The sequence below is a fragment of the Microcaecilia unicolor genome, chromosome 2 (genome assembly GCF_901765095.1).
Source record: "Microcaecilia unicolor chromosome 2, aMicUni1.1, whole genome shotgun sequence".
In the NCBI taxonomy this organism is placed as follows: Eukaryota; Metazoa; Chordata; class Amphibia; order Gymnophiona; family Siphonopidae; genus Microcaecilia; species Microcaecilia unicolor.
Genome location: NC_044032.1, coordinates 22,480,236 through 22,506,242, shown reverse-complemented (window position 1 = coordinate 22,506,242; position 26,007 = coordinate 22,480,236).

Below are 26,007 nucleotides of genomic sequence, written 5' to 3'. Positions count from 1 at the left end.
AAGAAAAAGTATTTAGACGTTTGCTTAGAAAAAAAATGTTGAAAGTGTTCTTATATTTTAAAAGCTTCTGATATAAAGTTCAAGCTACTCACTGAATAATACAACCATTTATTTCAAAATGAGTTCTTTAGATGTTTTACAATAGGTCATTGATTTCCTGCTAAATTTCTAGTTTGACTCTGTAAGGAGAAATCAAGCAGAGCCTTACAGTGGGCGTAAGTCGCAGAGTTACAATTTGCAATAAGCATCGGCAGGGCGTATGTTCCCCTGAAGAAGCCGGAAGGTGAAACAGGTCCCCGTTGGGATCGCTCCTTATGCCAAAGCTAAGTGATGTTTTTATGCAAGATAAATTTACAACAAGTATAAGATGTACAGTTACTAAAATACTCTGGAGGAAAGGAGAAACAGGGGTGATATGATACAGGCGTTCAAATATTTGAAAGGTATTAATCCGCAAACGAACCTTTTCCGGAGATGCGAAGGCGGTAGAACGAGAGGACATGAAATGAGATTGAAGGGGGGCAGACTCAAGAAAAATGTCAGGAAGTATTTTTTTCACGGAGAGAGTGGTGGATGCTTGAAATGCCCTCTCGCGGGAGGTGGTGGAGATGAAAACGGTAGCAGAATTCAAACATGCGTGGGATAAACATAAAGGAATCCTGTTCAGAAGGAATGGATCCTCAGGAGCTTAGCCGAGATTGGGTGGCCGAGCTGGTGGTGGGAGGCGGGGATAGTGCTGGGCAGAGTTATACGGTCTGTGCCAGAGCCGGTGGTGGGAGGTGGGACTGGTGGTTAGGAGGCGGGGATAGTGCTGGGCAGACTTATACGGTCTGTGGCCTGAAAAGGACAGGTACAAAATCAAGGTAAGGTATACACAAAAAGTAGCACATATGAGTTTATCTTGTTGGGCAGACTGGATAGACCGTGCAGGTCTTTTTCTGCCATCATCTACTATGTTACTATGTTACTATGTTAAAATACATGGGTGGGTTGTATCAACATTATTTTTGCATGAGAGAGCATTGAATTTGAAAATTGTTAAGAATGTTTAAAAGGAAAAGAAGTTTTGGCCAATGATAGATCCTGTATGCTATGTCCATTGCTGTGAATAGCAAACACTTTTTTTTCAGAACATCACTGCCAACTGAGGTCTTTTTTGCTCCATCTTTTTTCTCTTCCTGCATATTGCTTTCTGGAGAAGAAACCTTTTTCTTTATTTTCTTTCACTTCATTCTCATCACCGCCACAGCACTCTTGATGCTACTCCAGGCTCCGCCCTTTCTGCCTCGCCTCACCCCATGCTTGGAATAAACTCCCTGAGCCCATACGCCAGGCCCCCTCCCTGCCCATCTTCAAATCCTTACTCAAAGCCCACCTCTTCAATGTCGCCTTCGGCACCTAACCACTACACCTCTATTCAGGAAATCTAGACTTCCCCAACTTGACATTTCGTCCTTTAGATTGTAAGCTCCTTCGAGCAGGGACTGTTCTTCTTTGTTAAACTGTACAGCGCTGCATAACCCTAGTAGCACTCTAGAAATGTTAAGTAGTAGTAGTAGTAGTAGTAGCTTCATGGATATACAGGGAACAGACTCTTGGCTGTTCTGCAGTTGCTTGAAAGGGTACAACCAGTGCTATATAAATCCCTAGTGTGGGAAGAACTCTTAAATCAGAGTGAGCATGAACAGTGTTCAAATTAAAGACAATAGGTTTGGAAGGAGGTTTGCTTAGCACCTGTAGCTGATGAATCCAGAGACTTCTAGGTTGCGACCATCTGTCAGCAGCTGGAGATAGAAAGCACTGAACTCTGTCTTATAGGTTAGTCAGTATGTCTCTATCTCCAGCAGGCGTGGACGATCTGACACAAGCTCCTGCTTCATCCGTGTGATGGCTCCTGTTCTGGTTTTCTTGGCTCAGTTGAGCCTGGGGATGCTTAGGCTATGCTGTGCAGGCTTTAGGGGGTACACCTGGTGGTGCCAGGTCCCTTCCCCCACCCCTATCCAGCCAATTGCTCCTTCTTCCTTCACAGAGTTTAAAAAAAAGGAGAAGGATTTACCTGCTTATGTAGCTATCTTGTTGGGCAGACTGGATGGACCGTACAGGTCATTTTCTGCCGTCACCTACTATGTAACTATGTATTTAAGTCCTTTGCAGCTTGGGTGGTACAGATTTAGATAGGTTCGTGTTGATTCGGATGTCTTTCTAATTGGTAAGTCGATCAAGTCTGTCATGTAACTCGGGGCTTCTCCGTAGATGATTTTGTGAACCAGGGTGCAGATTTTGAAGGCGATGCGTTTTTTGATTGGGAGCCAGTGTAGTTTTTTGTGGAGGGGTTTTGTGCTTTCAAATCGCGTTTTACCAAATATAAGCCTAGCTGCCGTGTTTTGAGCGGTCTGAAGTTTCTTTAAGGTTTGTTCTTTACATCCCGCATAAATTCCATTGCAGTAATCTAAGTGGCTTAGTACCATTGATTGTATCAGGTTGCGAAATATTTCCCTCGGGAAGAATTACTTCACGCGTTTGAGTTTCCGCATTGAGTGGAACAAAACAAATACATTTAAGGGCTATAAGTTGGATGTTTTGGTCTAGCCCTGTTTTTATTAATGAACAAGCCACAAAAAAGTGCCCTGTATGACCTAATGACCACTGCAGGGAAAAGGAATGAAACCCCATTACGCCTTCAGTGGTCACTGACCCCCCTCCCACCCTGCAAAGATGTAAATGAAACAGTACTACCAGCCTTTACGACAGCCTCAGATGTTATAGTCATTCCTATTATAGCAACAAGCAGGTCCCTAGAATAGCCTAGTGGTTGGTGAAGACCACTGTAGAGAAGGTGACCCAGGCCCATAATCCACTCTAACTATTACAATTGTGGTGGAAAGTGTCATCCCTCCCCTCAAAAAAACACAAACCCTACTGTACCCACATATAGGTGACACCTACAGACATAAGGGCTATTGTAGTGGTGTATAGTTGGGTACAGTAGGTTTTGAAGGGCTCACCATACAGTATAAGGGGGTAATGCGAGATGTGTACCTTATACTTTTTATGTGACGTCCACTGCAGCGCCCCCTACGGTGCCCCACCGCTCTGCTGGGATGCCCGTGTGGCCAGTCTACTAGGAAAGCTGACATCTCCTACGTCCCAATGGCTTGATTGTGTGCATTTCTCACTTGGATGTTTTTTTTTTTTCTTTTTGAAAATGGTCCAAAAAGATAGACATACTAAGCACAACAACGTCTAGGAAATGGTCATTTTCAAAGAAAAAAAAGAGAGAGACGATTTTCTGGTTTGAAAATGGTCATTTTCACTACTTGATTTTTGCACGTTTTCAGCAAAACGTCCAAAGTCGGCTTTAGGCGTCATATCGAAAAGGCCCCCCTCAGAGGAATATGATATGATAATGCTCTATAAATGTGCCTACAAACTTGGAAGGCCACAAAGGATAAACAAACATCATTACTCACTCTGAAAAATAAGCCAATGTGAGCCAGGAAGAAGAGACAATAAATCTGATAATAATAATAATACACTTCTGGGCATAGGATTGGAACGACTGGATGCACGCCACTGCCAATTAACTGAAATGTCATTAGCAGAGCAGGCTCTAGTTGGTGACGAAGGAACTCTGGCTCCCCCTTCATATGTAGGAAAATAGCTTTAAAAACCCACATTTTTCAGGGGTGGAAAAGGAGAGGAATTTGTTTCAAGTTGACAGTTTTGTATTGCCTTAAGGACCAAATGAGTGGAAGCGTTTCAGCCGAACAAGGACTCAGTAGGAAGAATGACAATTTAAATTTATTTAATTTAAACATTTATAGTCTGCTGAAACCATGAGCTGATAATAGATTATAGAGATAATACATTAGAAAAAATAAAATCAATAATAAAATAAATATAATACTACCCGAATGTTATAAAAACAAATTATCACCTAAACGTAGAAAACAATTTCTCCAGGTATGGATGCCTTATCTTCAGATTCTAAGCCCAAGGGGTCGGAGTTTACTTATTAATGCTTGTTGATTTTGGATGAGGAGTGGGGAGGGGGGTCCACCTCCTCTCTGCCCCGTAGCAAGCTGCTTTTCCTAGTGTACAAAGGTAATCGCGTAGTCTGTGGGCTGCCAAAAAGTTCTGGATTACTGGTCCTGTTGTACTTCCTTGAATCGCAAAGCGGGGTTCACGCTCTCCACAGCAATCGAACACAACAAGGAAATGGGGTGGAGAGAGCCCAATAACAAGAGATCAGTCACCACATATAAGGGTAAGATGCTCCAGAAAAACCTTTATTAGGACCCCAAAAAGTTCTGGATTACTGATCCTGTTGTACTTCCTTGAATCAACACGGATAGCAACAGGAAGGTTCCTGAGACTTTGGAAATTGAGTGGTACAGGGGTTGGGGTGGAGGGGGAGGGGAGGGGAGGGGAGGGGTGGGGAAAGGGTGGTTTACAAGCTGTATGGTTCATGCATAGTTTCTTATTGTTTGTAAGTTGCCAATATTGAGTATGTTGTGTGTTGTGTTGCTTAACTTTGAGTTATCAATAAAATTAATTTAAACTTTAAAAAAAAATCATCAAAATATAGTGACCTTCTAAACTTCATATGGTTACATTCTCGTTTCAGTTCTAACGGTAGAGTATTCCATAATCTCAGTACAATGCCCTGAAAAGATCTTTTACAAATGGTTAAGCTGAAATCCAAAGCTGCAGAATGTTTTAACTTATTAATGTGGACAAGAAAATCATGACATATTACAGAGTTGTGAAAGAGTGGGTAAGAAAAATACCATAAACTATTCAAAGGGGGGAAGTTATCAACATGGGCTGTTGTTACGACATGTTATTTTACGTTGACCCTGTTATCAGTAACTAGGCTTTGTTGCATAAACTGGGACCTGCACTAAAACAGCAGGAGTTCAGGGCACAGTTATCAATGTAGACCACTGTTTACGATGTGTTATTTTACCACTAACTCATTCTATTTTAGCACAGGTCCCAGTTTATGTAATGAGATCTAGTTACTAATAACCGGGGGTTACTAGTAAAATAACACATCTTAACAGTAGGTCATGTTGATGACTTCCCCCCCCCCCTTAATTAAAGAAAAAAAGAAATGTCTCTAGAAATTGAAATCACTGCTTGGGAATAAAATTGAGGGCACGGAGGGACAGTTTTTGCTAGACCATCCAAGGGCTTTTGCCTCTTTGAGCACTCCTGCAACTATGCTATGCAGAAAGCTGAGTTTGGTAGCTCGAAAGTGTATAATGCAATATTGGACCTCTTCGGAAGCGCCCGCCTACTGGCATTGGCGTAATCAGGTGCACCTTTTAGCATCTTGGGAGGCTAGAGATTCCAAAATGTTGCCTAAACGTAGAAAACAATTTCTCCAGATTTGGATGCCTTATCTTCAGATTCTAAGCCCAAGGGGTCGGAGTTTACTTATTAATGCTTATTGATTTTGGATGAGGAGTGGGTGGGGTGGGGGGGGGGTGGGGTTCCACCTCCTCTCTGCCCCGTAGCAAGCTACTTTTCCTAGTGTACAAAGGTAATCGCGTAGTCTGTGGGCTGCCAAAAAGTTCTGGATTACTGGTACTGTTGTACTTCCTTGAATCAACACGGATAGCAACAGGAAGGTTCCTGAGACTTTGGAAATTGAGTGGTACAGGGGTTGGGGTGGAGGGGATGGGATGGGAAGGGGAGGGGTGGGGTGGGGGGGGGAAAGGGCGGTTTACAAGCTGTATGGTTCATGCATAGTATCTTATTGTTTGTAAGTTGGCAATATTGAGTATGTTGTGTGTTGTGTTGCTTAACTTTGAATTATCAATAAAAATTAATTTAAACTTAAAAAAAAAAAAAGTGACCCAAGTATAAGACAGTCAAGCCATTGTGACATCACTGATGAGGTTGGCTCTTAGGTATTGGCGGAATGAGGAATTATGACATCACAATATCAGCTCTGGATACCAGAGACTGAAACTCTTCCTTCTAAGGGGGGAAATGATCAGCATGGGCTACCATTGTTATTTTAACACTAACTCATGCTGATTTAGCATAGGTCCCATTTAATGCAATGAGACCTAGTTAGTAATAACTGGAGTCAGAGGCGTAGCCAGTTTGAGGGACTGGGGGGAGCAGACAGCGGATTGCCGACAGCACCGGCACATATTTTACTTCAAACAATTTTTATTAAGAAATGCATACAATTACAAACATCCTATTGCCAATACAATACAAGACAAAGAATACATAATAGAACAGTCCCAAACCAGCCCCAAAGACCCCCCTCCCCTTCCATCGGCGTGTATTTTAAATGTGACAGATCATGTGAAAAATAGGTGCTGGCGCTGTCGGACGTCTGTTTTGGGGAGTAGTCACTCCCCTGGCGTTCTCCCCCCCCCCCCCCCCAGCTACGCCTCTGACTAGAGTTAACAGTAAAATAACATGTCTTAATTGTAGCCCACGTTGATAATTACATCCCTATATCTAAAGGAGAGACAAAAGAACTTGAATTGTATCCTTGCATTACCAGGAGCCAATGAAATGAACTTGGCTCCTTGTAAACTGGCTTAATCTTTCAGGTAGGGTTCAGCCCTGGCATAGACTGTTGGTGTGCTAACCAACTATTAACATAGATAGCAGATAAGGGGCCTGTGAAACCCCAAGTGAGGGTTGGGTGAGGGCCTGTGAAGTAACACAGCCGGATTGTTAAGCTGTTCGTGAGCCCTTGTGCCTAGGCCGAGGCTAGGAAGGATCCGACCAGGCGCAAAGCAGTACCACGGCCACAAAGCCCCGCACACTCAGCACAATCCACTAGCACCACCAGAAAAGGGAGATAGACCACTTAGGTGGGCCTCATGGCCAAATGGGAACCCACTTGTACAAAGTCCAAGCGCACGGGCCTCACGGCCGATCTGGAACCGAGTCATACACGAGGGAAGGGAGAAAGAACAACGAGGGGTCCCAAAAGGGACTGAAGCGCATGCAGCACACACAGCACTAGCTAGTGACACAAGGGAAGGATGACAGACAAAAGCTGGCAGGTACAGGCTACAACCAGAGAAAGAGAATGCAAACAAAGGCTAGGCAGAAACACAGGTAGCAGAGGCAAAGCCCACAGAGAAAAAGAGAAAGCCAAGGACAGAATGGGACACAGACTTTATAAGAGCAAAGCTCCACAGGAACACTCTAGGCTTTACCATACAGCACTCAAATACACTAGACTGTCCCACACAACACTCAAGGGAAAAAGGGAAGCCACTCACAGGAACACTCTAGGCTGTACTATACAGCACTCAAGGGTAAAGTGAAGCCACCTAAAGGAATACACAAGGCTGAGCCACAGAGTCAAATAACAGACACTAGAGACAAAGGGAAAAGCAAGCAAACAGGAAAGGCTGCCTTTACATACACCAAACAGATAAGGGCAATGTTCACAAGAATCAGGAGACAAGCATAGCAGACAAAGCATAAAAGCAGGCTAAAGGGAGAGGCTGCTAAACACAAGTCAGGAAGAAGCAGGGCATACACTTCAGACAAAGGAGTAAAGCTAACAAAGGGGAAAAACAAACAATGTTCTTACCAGAACTCAGTCAGCACACAGAAACAGAGCAACAGAGCACCCACAGGTGCAGGGAAGCAAAGTAATCAAGAAAAGCAGCTTAGCTAGGGAAACAAACAAGCATACGCTGGGAACAACCAGCACACAGAGAAGCTACGAGCAATGAGAGGAGTAAAAAAAACTCCCATGAAAGCACAGTGTGCTACTAGCACAGACAGAGAGAGGGCAACAGGCTTCAGATGACAGGGATCAACACTAAAGCACGAACTGTAGGGAAAGGTAGATTTAAATAGATCTGACGTCTGCTGCCTCAGACGTCAGCGCAATCCCTAACAGGCCAATCAGAAGCGAGTCCCAGTCATTCCCCTGCCTGTCTAGCAGAATCATAACACGGACAAAGGGATATAAATGAAAACAAGTGTTTATTTAATTGAATCCTGAGGCCTGTTACATCACAGGGCCAGGAACACAAGGTAAAACGCCTCTGTAGTTCAAGAAGCACAGTCTTAAGCAGGCCTCTGGCTGGCAGGCGTAGAACACAATCTGTGGCAGGCGGGGACGCCATGCCCCAAGCACAGCCTGTAAGTCCTTCTCGGTTTGTCTCTGAGTTCTAGGGTCTGGCTCCAGCCAGACCTCAGAGCAAGGCTTGTAAGTCTCAAACAGGAAACAAAAGTGGCTTACCTCGGCCAGGTCGTAATCATTAAATGTGAGCTGTAGTGGTGTATGCTGGGGCTTCGATTCTTCCTTCACTGGGCCTCCTTAACCTCAGTCATTTATACTTCCTGGTTCCGACTCCATCCTTCCCGGCTCACTTCCAGTGTTGCCAGGTGGGCGGTTTTACCGCCCAATTGGGCGGTTTTCCGCGACCCGCCGCGGGCAATTTTTGCCCGCGGCGGGTTGCGGTTTTTTGGGCTTCTTTTTTGGTTTTTGGGCATTTTTTTAGGCCGCGGGGGGCGGGGTTAGTGATGTTTTGGGCGGGGCCGATGACGTGGGAGGCGGGGCCGATGACGGCGGGGGCGGGGTTGATGACGGCGGGAGCGGGGTGATGACGTGGGGATGGGGGTGTCGGGGGTGGGGTTTGAGTTTGGGCGGGTTTTGGGCTGGATTTAGGCTGTTTTGGGTGGTAAAAAAATTTTCCACCTGGCAACCTTGCTCACTTCCTCCTGGGGCGGGACTAGTGTTCTTAAGGTGGCTCAGGTTATCTTAGGGACTATTTTTAATTTTTATTTTTTACTCTTGTTACATTTGTACCCCGCGCTTTCCCACTCACGGCAGGCTCAGTGCAGCTTACATGGGGCAATGGAGGGTTAAGTGACTTGCCCAGAGTCACAAGGAGCTGCCTATGCCTGAAGTGGGACTCAAACTCAGTTCCTCAGTTCCCAAGGACCAAAGTCCATCACCCTAACCACTAGGCCATTCCTACTATTTGAGATTCTACATGGAATGTTGCTATTCCACTAGCAACATTCCATGTAGAAGTCGGCCCTTGCAGATCACCAATGTGGCCGCGCAGGCTTCTGCTTCTGTGAGTCTGACGTCCTGCACGTAAGTGCAGGACGTCAGACTCACAGAAGCAGAAGCCTGCACAGCCTTCTACATGGAATGTTGCTAGTGGGAATAGCAACATTCCATGTAGAATCTCCAATAGTAGCAACATTCCATGTAGAATCTCCAATAGTATCTATTTTATTTTTGTTACATTTGTACCCAGCGCTTTCTCACTCATGGCAGGCTCAGTGCGACTTACATGGGGCAATGGAGGGTTAAGTGACTTGCCCAGAGTCACAAGGAGCTGCCTGTGCCTGAAGTGGGAATCAAACTCAGTTCCTCAGTTCCCCAGGACCAAAGTCCACCACCCTAACCCCTAGGCCACTCCTCCACTCCAAAGGGTGAGGGGCAGTGTTCTATAAACCCCCTCACAGGGCCACTGACCAATCCAAGTGTATTTCCTCTCTGGTTCTCTGTTACTTTGGGGAAGTGAGCATGTAACACTTTTGCTTTCAAAATGCACCTGAGCCTGAATCATGAAAAGTACATTTCCCTTATAAAATGACCCTGGGAAGGAATAAGCTCCTAATGTTTTCTGGATGGGGTAATTAGGGGAAGTTAATGTTGCATCAGAGTGAAAAGCTCAGGGACAAAATTACTCCAGATGGGACATTAACTACCATTAAGGGACCTGCACATTTAAGCCATTTGAGTCTGAGTAATGCAGAAAATTCCAGAGACCCAGGCCATTTATCAACAACGGATTTCTGCACCATGGACCACCCAAGGAAGCCACATAACCAGAGCTAGTAGCGAACAGGGCAAAGAGAGAGAGAGAGAGAGAGAAAAAAACCATGCCGCATTAATACAAACAGTATTTATAGATCAGGAGGGGGTATTTGAAGTACATGGAAATCAGAAATAAATTACACATCCAGACAGGATGAGCTACAGTACAGTGACATTGAACCACAGAGAAAGGATCAAGAGGCTTTGTCTGCAGATGGGGGTGAGGGACTTTGAAAGGGTGCAACAGAGTTTGTAAGCTGGAGAGAGGAGCAATGATATGAGTAATGCCTAGAAAGTCTGAGGACGTGTAGAATAAAAGACTGGAGCACGTGAGAATCTTGTACAACTCGTTTTTTTCCCCCTCCTTGCTCCACTGAGCTTTGGGTTCAGTTGCAATTAGGGCTGGGATTCACGGCCATGAGCCTTCACTCACAATTACCTGGGGCTGATCCAGTACTTTATAAACGTTCTCTCCTTTCCATTTACTGCCTGGCCAGTCATTGCAAAGACAACAAGGAAAGAAAGGCTGACTCAACCTATTACAATAAATATTTATTTATTTTTGTTACATTTGTACCCCGCACTTTCCCACTCATGGCAGGCTCAATGCAGCTTACATGGGGCAATGGAGGGTTAAGTGACTTGTCCAGAGTCACAAGGAGCTGCCTGTGCCTGAAGTGGGAATCAAACTCAGTTCCCCAGACCAAAGTCCACCACCCTAACCACTAGGCCACTCCTCCACTGTTAGTGCTATATGAGATTCAACATTCCAAGTAGAAGTCAGCCCTTGCAGATCACCAATGTGGCCGCGCAGGCTTCTGCTTCTGGAGCCTGACGTCCTGCACGTATCAGAGTCACAGAAACAGAAGCCTGCGCAGCCTTCTACATGGAATGTTGCTAGTGGAATAGCAACATTCCATGTAGAATCTCCAATAGTATCTATTTTATTTTTGTTACATTTGTACCCTGCACTTTCCCACTCATGGCAGGCTCAATGCAGCTTACATGGGGCAATGGAGGGTTAAGTGACTTGCCCAGAGTCACAAGGAGCTGCCTGTGCCTGAAGTGGGAATCAAACTCAGTTCCTCAGTTCCCCAGGACCAAAGTCCACCACCCTAACCACTGTTGATTGGAAAGAGCCTAATTTCCCCCACTCTTCTCCTTTTCTCTTTTCAGGACCCATCCCAAGTCCAGTCATTAATAAGCTACTTATATAAAGTTCAGTGTAGGTTATCAGTCGGTGATTCAGCTGTTTGGGAGGCTAAAGTGGGTGGGGCTGAGGCAGGGCCAGGGTGCGTGAACTAGGCAGGGTAAGGGACAAGGGATGCAAGTAATATCTTTTATTAAATGTAGATATTAAAATATTCATCAAATGCAAAAAAAAATGTCAGTTAAAATAAAGCAGATTGAAAAAAGTCTGCTTCTCTTCTCTTACACATCCCACTTGCCCTCAGCCATCAGATCATGCCTGATGTTATGACAAATTAAAATTATGTTAAAGTTTTGATGTCACCACAGTAAGGCCAACACATGATCCTTCCACTGCGAAACACTATACACAAACGCTTGCATAAAACAGGGTCTCCTAATCCACAACAGAACATTGCATTCTATCCCATGACTTTTTTTATTTTCTCAGGAGTCTCTCGTGAAGAACTTTGTCAAACATCTTCCGAAAATCTAGATACACTACATCAGCCGACTCACCTTTATCCACATGTTTATTCTCACATTCAAGGAAATGAAGTCAATTGGTGAGACAAAACTTCCCTTGGCTGAATCCATGCTGACTCTGTCCCATTAAACCATGTTTGTCTATTAGTTCTGTAATTTTATTCTTTATAATATTTTCCACTAGCTTATCAGGCTGTAATTTCCCTGATGACCCCTGGAACCCTTTTAAAGATCAGCATTACATTGACCACCCTCCAATCTTCAGGTACTAAAGAAGATTTTAAATGACAGGTTACAGATCACTAACACAGATCAGCAATTTCATGTTTCAGTACTCTAGGGTGCCTACCATCCAGTCCAGGTGATTTACTCCCAGCGAAAACCTCTTTGAATGCTTTCTGAGCCTTTGAATTGAGGATTTCACCATAATAAAGGTGGACTTTTAATTTAAAAGCACACACCACATGGACATTATTTTCCAAGCAGAGAGACACCTTGTCCTTCCTTGAAAGTCATCTAGTGAAGACACTGAGGTACTTTGCCTTCCCCTGTCCATCAGGACCCAGTTACTGAATTTCACAAATTCATTTGCATGCCACAACACATTATCTCCAGAGGACCTTGGCTTCACAAGCGGATCCTTTTACAAGTAAGACCTGTTGACTGTATACAAGTGCCACTTCTTGATCAGGAAGTATACATAAGTACAAAGTAATGCCACACTGGGAAAAGACCAAGGGTCCATCGAGCCCAGCATCTTGTCCACGACAGCGGCCAATCCAGGCCAAGGGCACCTGGCAAGCTTCCCAAATGTACAAACATTCTATACATGTTATTCCTGGAATTGTGGATTTTTCCCAAGTCCATTTAGTAGTGGTTTATGGACTTGTCCTTTAGGAAACCCTCTAACCCCTTCTTAAACTCTGCTAAGCTAACCGCCTTCACCACGTTCTCCGGCAACGAATTCCAGAGTTTAATTCCGCGTTGGGTGAAGAAAATTTTTCTCCTATTTGTTTTAAATTTACTACACTGTAGTTTCATCACATGCCCCCTAGTCCTAGTATTTTTGGAAAGCGTGAACAGACGCTTCACATCCACCTGTTCCACTCCACTCATTATTTTATATACCTCTAGCATGTCTCCCCTCAGCCGTCTCTTCTCCAAGCTGAAAAGCCCTAGCCTCCTTAGTCTTTCTTCATAGGGAAGCCCTATGGTCATAGCTTCCGTTGAACATCAGGAGCGGACAGATTTCTGGTCCTCCTCTGCCATCCTTTCCTCTGTTTCTCATCTGTGTGTGTTAATCTTAGTTAAAAAAAAAATAATTAAAAAACAGTAAATAGAATTTATATGTGCTTGATGAGATGGAGCAGTCACACATAGGCAGGCTGTAAGTCTCAGGATTGCATTTATCACCAGAGGGGTACTTAATTGAAAACAAAATGTAACAGTGCAAGCAAATGACATTACTGGGATGAGCGATCACAGCTTTCCTTCTAAAAGTTTAAAAAGCAAAATAAAAGATGGGGCATGCCACATCAGCTGGGTCTCCTGGGTCTAGGCAAAATTGCCTTGCACTGGGAAAAAAAAACAACTATGAGGCATTTCTCAACATCAGCTTCCCACTGGAGTGGAAAATAAATTCATTTTGTGGCTTCAGGTTGTGATGAAACGGATTCCTACAGCAGGGTTTCGCTGGAGGAGGAGGTTTTAATGCCCCTGTATAAGACGTTGGTGAGGCCCCACCTGGAGTATTTTGTTCAGTTTTGGAGGCCGTATTTTGCGAAGGATGTTAAAAAAATGGAAGCGGTGCAAACAAAAGCTACGAGAATGGTATGGGATTTACGTTCCAAGACGTATGAAGAGAGGCTTGCTGACCTGAACATGTATACCCTGGAGGAAAGGAGGAACAGGGGTGATATGATACAGACGTTCAAATATTTGAAAGGTATAAATCCGCAAACAAATCTTTTCCGGAGATGGGAAGGCGGTAGAACGAGAGGACATGAAATGAGATTGAAGGGGGGCAGACTCAGGAAAGATGTCAGGAAGTATTTTTTCACGGAGAGGGTGGTGGACGCTTGGAATGCCCTCCCGCGGGAGGTGGTGGAGATGAAAACGGTAACGGAGTTCAAACATGCGTGGGATATGCATAGAGGAATCCTGTGCAGAAGGAATGGATCCTCAGAAGCTTAGCTGAAATTGGGTGGCGGAGCAGTTGGGGGGAAGAGGGAGTGGTGGTTGGGAGGCAAGGATAGGGGAGGGCAGACTTATACGGTCTGTAAGAGAGCCGGTGATGGGAGGCGGGACTGGTGGTTGGGAGGCGGGAAATACTGCTGGGCAGACTTATATGGTCTGTGCCCTGAAAAGGACAGGTACAAATTCAAGGTAAGGTATACACATATGAGTTTGTCTTGGGCAGACTGGATGGACCATGCAGGTCTTTTTCTGCCGTCATCTACTATGTTACTATGTTACTATGAATAGATGAGTGGAGGAGTGGCCTAGTGGTTAGGGTGGTGGACTCTGGTCCTGGGGAACTGAGGAACTGAGTTGATTCCCACTTCAGGCACAGGCAGCTCCTTGTGACTCTTAACCCTCCATTGCCCCATGTAAGACGCATTGAGCCTGCCATGAGTGGGAAAGCGCAAGGTACAAATGTAACAAAAATAAAATAGATACTATTGGAGATTCTACATGGAATGTTGCTACTATTGGAGATTCTACATGGAATGTTGCTATTCCACTAGCAACATTCCATGTAGAAGGCTGCGCAGGCTTCTGTTTCTGTGAGTCTGACGTCCTGCAGGACGTCAGACTCACAGAAGCAGAAGCCTGCGCGGCCACATTGGTGATCTGCAAGGGCCGACTGCGAATAGTAGCAACAGTGGAGGAGTGGCCTAGTGGTTAGGGTGGTGGACTTAGGTCCTGAGGAACTGAGTTTGATTCCCACTTCAGGCACAGGCAGCTCCTTGTGACTCTGGGCAAGTCACTTAACCCTCCATTGCCCCATGTAAGCCGCATTGAGCCTGCCATGAGTGGGAAAGCGCAGGGTACAAATGTAACAAAATAAAATAGATACTACTGGAGATTCTACATGGAACATTCCATGTAGAAGGCTGACTCTTAACCCTCCATTGCCCCATGTAAGCCGCATTGAGCCTGCCATGAGTGGGAAAGCACGGGGTACAAATGTAATAAAAAAAAAAATATGCACTGGTGGCATGAAGTTAATCTGGCCCATGAGGTTTTGCCCTAGTGGGAAATCAATATTAGTAGATTTAGGCGTTAATGGAGAGATGCCCTTATGGGCAAGACCATGGGTGGGCCTGGGATGGGAACAGGGCCTGTGATAAAACTGAAACCAGCGTGCACCTAAAACCAGCCTAAGCCCTTAACGCCACCCATTTGATCTAGCAGTAAGGGCTCATGTGCTACGCGTGCGGTGACCGGTCGGCATGCGCCAGTTGCTGCCGGAAACGGCTCGCGCGGGAGGAAATGAATAAGTAAATCACCCAGGCATTATGGGCGCACGCCAAATCTGAAATTGCCATCAGGGGGCGCGTAGAGCCTAACGCCCCTTTGTAAAAGGGCCGTTCTGTAAGGAAAGTCTGCATAAATGAATCTTCAGCATCTTCTTAAAATGCTGCAACGTTGAACAACACCTAAGGTGTTCTGGGAGCTTATTCCATAACTGTGGCTCCGCTATAGGAAAAGCACGTGCTGATGTCGCTACATAATGAATAGTAATTGGTATTGACACCAAAAGGTTCCAAGCATGCCGTTTCCCTCCACTGCTAAATTCTGCACATTAGCTTACTGATTGCACACGCATAATTATAGAATATTTCCATCCATGCGGTAAAGCGTAGACCTCCTGATACTATAAAATGGTAAGCTTAGACCTCTTGATACTATAAAACTCGCCAAAAATTGCATGCACAAATGTGGGCATGCACCCAATTCTCACGTGCAACTTAATTGAATAATGAGCCAATTAGCACCAAACCTTTATTTTTTGAACCAGCAATTATTGGTGGTAATTGAAATCAATTAACTGGTATGTGCATCTCGGAAAAGGGGGTGCGGAAATGGGAGGATCATGGGTGTTTTGCGGCAGGGCGTGGGCATGGATTTGGCTACGCATGCAATTGTTGAATAAGGGGGTTCCGCATGTAAATTTAGGTGAGGGCATTTGCACCACTTTATGGTTGGCGCAAATGGGCGCGCCAACATTTTTGCATGACCCCTGTGTTTACGTGCTATTTTATAGAATAGAGCATAAGTGGGGGGGGGGTGGATTTCAACGCTGACTTTTTAGGCACATTTATAGAATTCACCGCAGAATGACTTGCGTAAATGGCAGCATCACTTCTAATTAGTATTCTATAATTACGTGATTAAATGGCATAGCAGGTAACTGTTAGAGGGGTGTTCACAGGGGAGAAGCATTGATGTGTCACAGGCAGGGCTGATATTCACAGGGTTAACTTAAAGAACATTGTAAGATCTAGGTGTCATTAAGTACTTAAGTATTGCCATACTGGGACAGACCGAAGGTCCATCAAGTCCATCATCATGTTTCCAACAGTGGCCAATCCAGGTCACAAGTACCTGGCCAGATCCCCAAACAGTACAACACATTTTATGCTGCTTAGCCTAGAAATAAGCAGTGGAGTGGAGGAGTAGCCTAGTGGTTAGTGCAGTGGATTTTGATCCTGGGGAACTGAGTTCAATGCCCACTGCAGCTCCTTGTAACTCTGGGCCAGTCACTTAACTCTCCATTGCTCCTAGTACAAAATAAGTACCTGAGTATAAGTAAATCGCTTTGAATTTAGTTGCAAAAACTTCAGAAAGGCAGTATATCAACTCCCATTTCCCTTTCCCTTAATAATGGTCTATGGACTTTTCCTTTAGGAAGCCAGCCAAACCTTTTTTTTAAACCCTGCTAAGCTAACTGCTTTTACTACATTCTGTGGCAACGAATTCCAGAGTTTAATTACAAAGTGTATTGTTGTAGACAATACACTAAAATCTTCTGCCCACTGTGCGACAGCGGCCAAAAAACAAACAGGATGCTAGGAATTATTAGGAAAGGGAATATTATAATGCATGGTGTGACCTCACCTTGGGTATTGCATTCAATTCTGGCCACCGTATCTCAAAAACGGTATAATGGAATTAGAAAATGTTCAAAGAAGAGTGACCAAACCGATAAAGGGGATGGAACGCCTTTAGAGGAAAGGCTAAAGAGGTTAGCACTGTTTAGCTTGGAAAAGAGACAGGTGGGGGGGGGGGGGGGCGACATGATTGAGGTCTATAAAATCCTGAGTGGTGTAGAACGGGTAAAAGTGAACCAAATACAAAGATCAGGGGACACTCGATGAAATTACATGGAAATGCTTTTAAAACAAATAGGAGGAAATATTTTTTCACTCAAGAGTTAAGCTCTGGAACTCGCTGCCGGAGGATGCGGTAATAGCGGTTAACGTATCTGGGTTTAAAAAAGGTTTGGACAAGTTCATGGAGGAAAAGTCCATAGTCTGTTACTGAGACAGACATGAGGAAGCCACTGCTAGTCTCTGGGATCAGTAGCATGAAATGTTACTACTATTTGGGATTCCGGAATCTTGTTACACTTTGAGGGGCATTTTCGAAAAAAATGTCTAAGTTGGAATTTGGACGTCTTTGTAAAACGTCCAAATTTGGAGACAGGGGAAAGGAAAAGGCCATTTTTGAAAAAAGATGGACGTCCATCTTTGTTTTCAAAAATACCATAGATGTCCTTAGATATGGATGTCCATGGATTTGGATGTGTTTGCTTTTCAGCCATTTTCAAACACACAGACGCCCAAATACAGGATGTTCAAAACAGAGGAGGAGTGGTTTAATGGTTAATGTAGTGGGCTTTGATCCTGGCAACATGGGTTCAGTTCCCAGTGCTGCTCTTTGTGACTTTGGACAAGTCAAATGCACAACGGGCATTTTTGGATATGACATCTAAGTTTGTAAAACGTCCAAAATCAGAACAGGAAAGGTCATTTTCCACAAAAAAAGTCTGTCTTTTCCTTTTCAAAGTGCTGTTTGGAAAAATGCTTTGTGATATGGGGGAGGAAGGGGAGGTGATCCCCGAGTCCCTCCAGTGGTCATCTGGTCATTTAGGGCACCTCTTGTGTAGAGTAGGTGAGTAGCCTAGCAGTTAGTGCAGCAGACTTTGATCCTGGGTAAGTGGGTTCAATTCCCACTGCAGCTATTTTTTATAAAAACAGGTCTAGCTCAAAACATCTAAGCTTTAGTCTTGGACGTCATTGTTTTGTTCCATTATCGCTGAAAGACGTCCATGTCTTAGGAATGCCCAAGTCCCGCCTTGAGCACGCCCCCTTGAGATTTGGACGTCCTTCTGACGGAGTGCAGTTGGAGAGTCCAAAATCGGGTTTCGATTAAACTGATTTGGACATCCCTGGAGATGGACGTCCATGTTCCGATTTATGGACGTCCATCTCTTTCGAAAATGAGCCTGTTTGAGATTCTGGAATGTTCTACTAATTCAGTTTCTGCCAGGTACTTGTGACCTAGATTAGCCACAGTTGAAAACAGGATACTGGGCTAGATGGGCCATTGGTCTGACCCAGTATGGCTACTCTTATGTTCTTATGAATTCTTGTTGCATTTAGGCATGAACATTTAGGTGAGCCGTAGACCTGTCATAAACGTGCATACCTACATTTTAGTGCTCTGATGCTCGGTTTACACTAGTATTCTATCAGGACAGTATTTATTTATTTGTGCCATTTCTATCCCACATTATCCCAAAAAATCTTGAGTTCAATGTGGCATACAATATAGATTGAATGAATATAGAAGGAAAAATTGCATTGGAACACTAGAGTGCCCAATGGGCTTATTTTCGAAAGAGAAGGACGCCCATCTTTCGACATAAATCAGAAGATGGACGTCCTTCTCCCAGGGTCATCCAAATCGGTATAATCGAAAGCCAATTTTGGACGTCTCCAACTACACTCCGTTAGAAGGACGTCCAAATCTCAAGGGGTTACCACGTGGCTCTTGCGGTAATTTCATTTCATTTTTGGCGTGCATCTGATACATTTATTTTCGGGCGCGTGCATTGGATGCGCACCAAGTGGCATTTGATGCCCCTAAGTCATTACCGCACGGTTACTGTGTGAGACTTTACCACTAGGTCAATGGCCGGCGGTAAGGTCTCAGACTCAAAATGGATGCGCGGCAACTTTCATTTTGCCACACGTCCATTTTCGGCAAAATGTTAAAAAGACATTTTTTACAGATGCGCTGAAAAATGGATCTACTCGCCCAAAATCTGCGCCTACACTACTGCAGGCCATTTGTCAGCGCACCTTAGTAAAATGACCCCTTACTGAACAGATTAGGCTATCATTTGGTAGGAGTCTCTTGCTGAGGTGCCAGTGCTTCTGCTGGATTTCATTGAAGGGCTGGCCCCCAGAAGATGCATCCGGATGGCATTAGGCTTTTCCTGCTCAAGGTTGACCAGTCCAGACCTCTCTGTTAGAGGCTTTACGCAGTGCTTCCCAAACCTCTACTGGAGACACCACAGTCAGTGAAGTTTTCAGGATATTCACAATGCATATGCAAGAGATAAATTTGCATACATTGAGTGAGTGGAGTGGCATTGAGTGAGTGGAGGAGTCTTGCAATCCAGAGGTGGCCAGTTCAAACCCCACTGCTGCCCCTTGTTATCTTGGGCAAGTCACTTAACCCTCCATTGCCTCAGGTACAAACTTAGATTGTGAGCCCTCCTGAGACAGAGAAATATCCAGTGTACCTGAATGTAACTCACCTTGAGCTACTACTGAAAATGGTGTGAGCAAAATCTAAATAAATAAATATATGGAATGTTGCTACTATTGAAGATTCTAGATGGAATGTTGCCACTTTTTGAGATTCTGGAATGTTGCTACTATTTGAGATTCTAGATCGAATGTTGCTAGTGGAGGAGTGGCCTAGTGATTAGAGTACCAGTCTTGCTCCAGAGGTGGCCCCCACTGCTGTTCCTTGTGAGCTTGAGCAAGTCACTTAACCCTCCATTGCCTCAGGTACAAACTTAGATTGTGAGCCCTCCTGGGACAGAGAAATATCCAGAGTACCTGAATGTAACTCACCTTGAGCTACTACTGAAAAAGGTGTGAGCAAAATTGAATAACTAAATATATGGAATGTTGCTACTATTGAAGATTCTACATGGAATGTTGCCACGGTTTGAGATTCTGGAATGTTGCTACTATTTGAGATTCTAGATGGAATGTTGCTAGTGGAGGAGTGGCCTAGTGGTTAGAGCACTGGTCTTGTAATCCAGAGGTGGCCTGTTCAAATCCTACTACTGCTCTTTGTGACCTTGGGCAAGTCATTTAACCCTCTATTGCCTCAGGTACAAACTTAGATTGTGAGCCCTCCTGGGACAGAGAAATATCCAGAGTACCTGAATGTAACTCACCTTGACCTACTACTGAAAAAGGTGTGAGCAAAATCTAAATAAATATATTAGAAACCTAGTTTACATGCACATTGGATTGATTCATTGTGGATATGCTGAAACCCTGAGGTGGGTGTGGGGCTTTGGAAGGTGTGGATTGTACTCTGAGTGGTGCAGCCTGAGGAGTAATTTGACAAAAACTCCTTGTCATATTTCCCCTAACGAGCTGAGATGGTATAAATTGAAGCTTACTCCAGGAACTGAGGCTGCAATATGAGCCTCCCTCTTCTTACAGAATTAGTATACAATACGTCTAGTGTTCTTGAATGTAACTCGCCTTAAGCTACCGCTGAAAAGTCATGAGCTAGATCCAAAAACAAAAAAAAAAGTCCATTCCACAAGCGATTTCACAGTAAAAGGCATCTAAGAGCTTTGCTCAGAGAAAACTGTGCACAATATCAAACATTTACTCCATAAAGGCATTTGCTCCTGAGTGGAACATATCCCGAAAAGAGTTTAGCCTCACAGGAATCCTTAAAGTAACAACACACAGAACGATTTCTTTCTTTCTGCATTTGTATCCCACATTTTCCCACCTGTTGGTAGGTTCAATGTGGCTTACAGGAGTTTAGAGTAAGTTGGTTACAGTTTAACCAGCACAATGTTACAATTCATAGAACGAGTAGAAGTAAATCGATTTTTTACTCATTCCGAAAGTACTGTTGGGAATTGGGGGGTCCCGAGCCCCCCAAGAAGGCTAGAGTGACCTCAATCTGACTCCATCTCTAAATAACACTAGTACTGGGGTAATCCAGGAGTTATGAGGTTTTAAAAGGAATTGCCACTGAGAGAGACGTTAGGTCTCAAATACCCGCATTAGTCCGCCTCTCAGCACTGGCAAGGAATAGATACCAGCCTTATGACAAACTGGATTTAGGCTACAGGTTATATAATGCAGCGAATGATAGCCTGATGTAGCAAAAGCATTTGTACTTACAGCTTTTCATCATTAAGTGAAGCCCACAAACCATCATTTAGAATGAAGAGTTTATTTGCATATCAGACTTTAATCAGGTACATTCATCAGACAAATTCTGGATTCAGCTGACTGGAGCTCTGCTGCTTCCGAGGCGTTGGAGAAAAGTTCTCCCGAGGGCTTGCATGCACCCTGCTTTTATACAATTTAGTCACCATACAAGTCTATGGAGAGAGATTTTTTTCTCTAATATTGCTTAATCTATGAGTCATGCCCTCCGGCCAGGTGCTCTTCCGTTTTAGTATTGCAACTTGTTGTGCAACTTCCCTTTTTGTAAACACTTCCTTAGATACGGACATCCAAACATCAAAACATGAACATCTCCCTAGATACGGACATCCAAACATGAACAAAACAACTTTTTTATGAAGATATCTAAATTTGGATATATTAGGTTCAAATCATTTTGTGATCTGGGTTAGGATTTTAGCCATCAATTCCTTGATCTTGGCTTTTGCACTGCTTTTGAATGTCACACCAAATTCTAATGAGGCCCAGTCAGTGCTCTTCAGCTGTTTAAAGCTATGTAGCTTGGCCCACCACTATTCCAGTGGGTAGGTCTCAAGCTAGAACACATATTAACTTGCAGGAAAAGCAAGTCCTTGCTCAGCCAGTCATAGATTTTTAAACCTAGCTGGTATTTTTACAGCCTGAGTCTAAAATCTGGCCTTCCACCCTTCCGGTGGGCATCCAGTGAGGGCCTCTTGCTGTAGTATAATTATACATTCCCCACTTGTCACCCCCTCTGAGGAGGGGTGACACAAAGCTCGTCAAACTTGTCATCATCCATTCCAGAAGGTGGCAAGCTATCAAACTAGAGGGGGAGTTTTGGTCTTACAAATTAGAAGGTATGGTGTAAGATAGGAAACTTCATTCTCAGGTGATATATTATTTGGGCATATGGAATTCCCTTTATATTACCCAATCCCTTGGGCTTAATCCTGATGTCATCTGTCTTGAGACTTACTCAAACCTGTAGTGAGAAAGGTTTTATGAATGGGACAAATTCATGAGTTCATCTACAAAATCCCATGAAGTATAGGTATGTGGGTAATAGCTAATAAATACTTTCAGGTCTTTCTATGGCTTCTATTATATCTGTTGCATAGTGCATGGGGAGATAATCTAATGTACCTATCTCATTGATCTTGGGAAGGAATAGTGGTTTTGATTAAGCATTGTTATGGGCTCAACAAATATATGGTTAGTACTCAGATTGCAGGCTGTTTTAGGTTGTCGGTATTCAGAATCCTTAAACAGGTCGGAATGCCTGGACCTTACTATTATGCATCATTAGCATCCAATCATGAGCACTAAAAAGTGGATAGCAAGTATGAGGTTGCCTCATACAGCAAAAATGGTGAATCCTAGGAAAATTTATATTAACAAAGGTCATGCATGGATCTTGACATATGCATAATGACCTGGAAGTATGGGAAGCATTTCATATATCCGTTACCCCACTTGGAGCTCAGTCAAACCTACAGAAATACATGCAGCTTAAGTAAGACTACACCAAAGTTAAACAAATGCATAACTGGTTGATACTAACAGGGTTTACACCTACATTATGATATCATAGCCAGTATTAGGGTTTGATGTTACCCTTGTATCTGAGCAATATCAACTTCAATTTGAATTACATAAACAGAAATAACGGGGAAACTCTTAGAAAAACAATTAAAACAATAAAGGAAATAATAGGAAAATAAAAATAAAAATAAGACCTTTTCAATATATAGACAGGATTACTGCTAAACTGAAAATAAAACAAAATATGAATCTATAATGTCCATAAACAGCAACAGTAAATCTCAAATTAAGTATCCGTTCTGAATTCTCTTTCATCGACCATGGTTGAGGCGGTGGAAGCGCTGAAGAATCTGGACGGAGATCTGGGTTTTCAGGCTGGCCTGCTGAAGGAAGTGGCTGGTCTTGAGATGGTTAGGCTGGTAACCTCAGGTTCTGTGGCTGAGTAAACCCGTATATCTTTCACATGGACCCAAAACTTGTGATCCAGTAGTTTGCAAGGTGTAAAGATTATTGCCACAATCTTGGGGGATCTAACATCATTTGGGCCTGGATAGATCTTGAAGACGTATTTATGGTGTACAAACTTGGATTTTTCCATGTCTTTATTCTAGGCATGCACCATCATAATTAGTCCATCAAGAGTCAGATAATATATGGATGTCAAGAGAAATGAAAGACAATGTAAACACGGAGAAAAGTACAAAAGCAAAAGCGAACCCATAAGGGTTCAATAATGAAAAGCCAATTTACATAAATAGCAATAGTATATATGAAAATATATGTCCTGATTGGTAGGGATCAGAGCTTCAACTTCAACCCTCTTAATACTAGGAATTGGGATTTGCATAATATATCCCCACTTCTGGCTTGCATAATGTGCAAGACAGATTGGTAATTATTACAAAGAGATGATCAAATAACAATGGTAAAATATATGGAACAAAAGAAAAGAGTACAAAAAAAAAACAATTAAAATTTAGAGATGATGTTGATTGTTCAAGTTATAGATGTATGGAGGGTCAGGAACGTGGTGCACAAAAATAGTCAAAAGGCACGGGCAATGCGTTGCAATCTATCGCCAGTAGGTATGGAATCTTCACCTGCGATGACTAACATTCACCAAGGGTTGAGCCCTCAGCTGCAGGAGGCCAGCAGGACTTATGAGTTAGATGATCCAGAAAGAAGGGTAGCTTAGAAAATAGTCATAATCAAAGCAGAAGACTAATGTGCAGAAATTTAAAACTCATAACTAGTCCAGGTTGGAAGTATCTTCTGGAATCACGGTCGCTGTCTATTGTAACAGAGAGCTCATATGTAAAGTGTCATGTAAGTTCTGGAAAAGATGAGCCTGCAAAAATATTTAATACAGCAGAATATTTGGACAAAAGAAATTTCCCATTGGAGGAGGTGGTGCTTCTTTTTCTTGCCAGAGGTCAGTTGCAGTAGAAGTACTAAGCTGGAATAGAGGCGGCAGATCAGGAATTGGATTAGCAGTCTTCACTCATCCTACAGGACTTAATAAATAGAGCTGATATAAGAAGCAATATTTAGCAGTCAAATCTCAGCACAGGACCAATAGAAAGAAAAAATCAAGGAATGCATTGTTAGTTCCTTGGGGCACCAATAGGAGCATAGTTTCAATATATAAAATCATAAGTTACAAGTAGAAAACAATTTTTCTCTGTAGATGAGATGTTGCTGGCACAGGAAGTCAGCATAGTCTGAGGAAACATTGTGGTCAGAGTCTGCTCCAGGAAAATGCAGCCTTTAATATGATATTTAGAGAGATAGAGAAAAGCCAATATCAGAAATGTAAAAACTATATATTTCTATGAGGCCTCCTTCTCGTGACCTTTACAAGGTTTAAATAGGTCAAATGAGAAGGATAATAACCTATAGTCCTCTGTAATAGTTCACAGCCAATTTGGAAAATAAAAATTATATTAAATTTTAAACTGATCCTTTCTATGCTTTCACAATTTGGGCCCTAAATTATGACAGCATATCAAGATTCACATTCAGAGGGATAGCTAAAAATAAGCTTATATATTCCCAGGAATCAATTTACAATTTAGAGTATATTTTAAATACAGAGGAGGAGCCAATTTATAAGCAGGAGACACGTAGGAGCATCTCTTAAAACATTTTAGTAAGAGTCAAAAAATCAAAGATATAATAACAATTTTTATTAATGCATAAATGCACAAATTGACCAGTAGGATATGTTCATATGATAAATGGAACAGCTCGTAAGCCTACATTGTAATTTGAATTCTAAACAGAGAGTAGCAAGGATAACACAGAATCACAGAAAGACCCATCCAGTCATTATAAAATAAGAACTACAAGGGTTAATTTCTATCATTCGGTCCTAAGGAAATCACGAAATAACGGTGCTTCCTGTGTCTAATTTGAGTTTACTGCTCACTGCAAACATTGGATATAATGGTGACTGAAAATAGGGCTATACATCAAACAAAACTGTAAGTTGAAGTTTTCATATTAATACTTCATGCTGGTGTAATTAGTCTTCATAGAATTAATACTTCAGGAGAGGAAAAAAAAGGAAAAGAAGGTTATTACTTTATCTGCTTCCAGAGGTACGGTTCTCAATAAAAAGGAAATTTGGCAATTGTAGCTAGTGTTATCTGAACATAGCTCTGAAATAATAGCAACCTAAATTTGTTTAGTTCGGATTTACCAGTTAGTTATGTTATGCAAGGGTTAATCTTTAAACCCTATTGAGAACCAAAAAATGCTGGAACTCTATAAAATAATATATCTTAAAACTATAAATCTTTAAGAGGCAGGGAAGGAAGTTTGAGAGTAGTAGATAAGACGTGAAAAGAAAAATTAAAACAGTTAATTCATCTTTACAGAATACATCTTCAATAGAGAGCCAGGAAGTGAACATCAGCACAAGTTATTTTAAACAACATCACAAATAAACAGTGTTTTAGATGGCATATAATATAGAACCTTTCATAGGAAATATCTGTCTTATCCAGATTTAGAATCCGGATGTGAATACCGGAGCCAATCAAAGAAGACTAGGGGACACTCGAGGAACTTGCACGGAAATAGTTTTAAAACAAATAGGAGGAAATATTTTTTCACTCAACCAATAGTTAAGCTCTGGAACTCTTTGCCGGAGAGGAGGTGGTAACAGCGGTTAGCGTATCTAGGTTTAAAAAAGGTTTGGACAAATTCCTGCAGAAAAAGTCCATCCTCTGCATGGGGCAGGATTGGTAGCATGGAATGTTGCTGCTAATTGGGTTTCTGATCTGGCTTGGCCACTGTTTGGAAAACAGGATACTGGGCTGGATAGACCATTGGTTTAACCTAGTATGGCTGTTCTTATAGTATGGCCTTCCTGCATCAGATGGACGTGTAAATTCAGATTTTTAGGGAACCTCAGAGATGCTAAGGGTGAACCAACTCCAACAGTAAGATTTACCA